Below are 2,201 nucleotides of genomic sequence, written 5' to 3'. Positions count from 1 at the left end.
AGCTCTGATTTTCCCTGGTTGGGCTGTGGCGACACAGCCCCCCGAGGTCCGGGGCTGGGGGCAAGCTCGGGGCTAGTGGGGGGGCTGTCCCCCCGGGACATGCAGGGGAGACCGGCACCCTGACCCCACAGCACCCCCGACCCCACTGGCTGCAGAGCTGGGCTGGTGGCTCCCAGGGGAGGGGAGGATCACCTCTTGCTGCCTTCTCGGCAGAGAAAGGACTCGGTGAAGAAATGGCTTTAAAAAAACTAATGCAGGGATTTCAGATCTCAGCAAGCAGGGGAAAGAAGACAAAAGCATTCGGGTTTGTCCTGTTTGTGTGCTTGGAAGATTAGATGAGCCAAGAGTCACAGCCAGGGATTTTCTAAGCAACTTCCTCGGATAGCCACAGCAGGTATGGTGGAGATAAGAGCAACGCAGTGTCCTCCTCTCTGCCCTCCTTGTCTGCAGCCCCTTCCACAGCCATCTTCCCTCACTAGGCAGGGCAGCCCCCTCGATGCATTGCAGGACACTGCGGGTGCTCTCAGGTGCTGAAGGTTTTGACTTTTCCAGGGGCCCAGATCCAGGGCCTGAATCTTTGGAGGGCTGGAGGCTCTTCACACCAATCCATCTGGCCAGGTCTCCTTTGCAAGCAGAGCAACCCTCTCCAAATTTTGCTTCTGGGGGGGCCGCACCAGTGACAAGCTATCTCAACAAGGCAGGGGTCAACACAACTGGGTTTAACCGGCTGAGAGAAGAGTCAACTGATTTGGCCTTGGAGACATGTAGCTTTTACCCTGTGCTGTACTTTTACACACACGGACTCACTCTGGTTTGGGGTCTACAGTTTTGATGGGCCACTGAAACCTTTGCTGCAGTTGCTCTTGTGAACTCATATGCTGAACTCTGTGCACACTGGAGAGGGGACAAAACCATTATACAGTGCTCAAGCCCAGGCCACAGCAGTCTGCTTGCTTTCATCAGCCCCAAGGTAGTAGCCCCTGGCCTCTGCTCATACCACTCACCTGAGTAATCTCAGTATCGCCAGACCCGAGTTCAAAAAGATGATGTGCACAGGCAAAAAAAAGAAGAATACAAATGAGATTGGTTTAAAAACCACAAGGTTGAAATAAAATATTAGCCATGTTATTTTTATTTGTTTGCCAGGTTTTTCAGCACTTGGAAGTTGTTTTCCAGCTCCTCTCAGCAACTGCAAGTTCTAGCAATTCACTTACAGAAAATTAAAGCTGACATTCTCATGTCTGCAGGAGCTGAGATTTTTTTTGAAGTTGCAAGTCCACGATAAAACTGCTCAGCTGACAAAGTGGGGCCTCTTCATCTGCTTTATTTGCAGGATTTCATCTTCGTTTCTCCAGGCTTTCCTGTCTTTGAGTTCCATAGCCACCAGCAAGGAAGGGCCATTTCAAACTTCTCTTCACTTTCTCTGTCAGGTGTGGGACACTTGGCTTGTTTTGTTGATTTACACAAGAGAGTCATTGTAGGTTAAGAAAGTGATCTGCAAAATATGTCCAGGGGCTCCCTGAAGATGCCCCAGGCTCACCCTGCCGATGGGGGCCTGCTTTCTGGTAACCTGCTGAATGTCCCTCTGGTGACTCCTTAGATGAGGAGTTCCCAGTCTCTGCTCCCTGGGAGTCCCTGCTTGTCTCCCGAATCCACAAAAGAAAGGCAAACCCCTTGTCGGTAGGATTACGACATTGTAGCAGAATAGAAACACATACCAGGAAAAAAAAAAATAATGGGGTCCAAATATTGGAAAAAACTGCGTGCCCCACAGGTAAACAGCCAGGAACACGACTGCAGTGGCAAAGAGCACTGATTTATCTGCAGCCTTTGGAAAGGAAGAACCAAGCTACTGTAGGACAAGAACCTTCTTTTTTTTTTGTCGTTCTCTTTATACCTCCCCTAGCACAAGGGCTTGGGACTAACCCCCTGGATGTCGGGAGTGTGAGGGAGCATCCGCATCCCTGGAGCATCCGCAGCCCCGGAGCATCCGCGGCCCCGGAGCATCCGCGGCCCTTTTCGGCTTCCCCCCCACACCCTCCCCTGCGGTGCGGTCTCGGCAATCCACCTTAAATCGCTGCGGCTGCAAAGGAAAAAAAGGCTGTGTCTGCAGCGACCTTGCCATGATCTAAAGTGTTTTGTTTACAGTCAGGCACCCCCGATGGCTGCAGCAAATCGTGAGAGAGGCAGGGCCCGGCCGC

The sequence above is a fragment of the Aptenodytes forsteri genome, unplaced genomic scaffold (assembly GCF_000699145.1).
Source record: "Aptenodytes forsteri isolate BGI_AS27 unplaced genomic scaffold, ASM69914v1 Scaffold73, whole genome shotgun sequence".
Taxonomy (NCBI): domain Eukaryota; kingdom Metazoa; phylum Chordata; class Aves; order Sphenisciformes; family Spheniscidae; genus Aptenodytes; species Aptenodytes forsteri.
The sequence above is the reverse complement of the archived record's forward strand: the minus strand, read 5'-3'. Positions refer to the sequence as shown.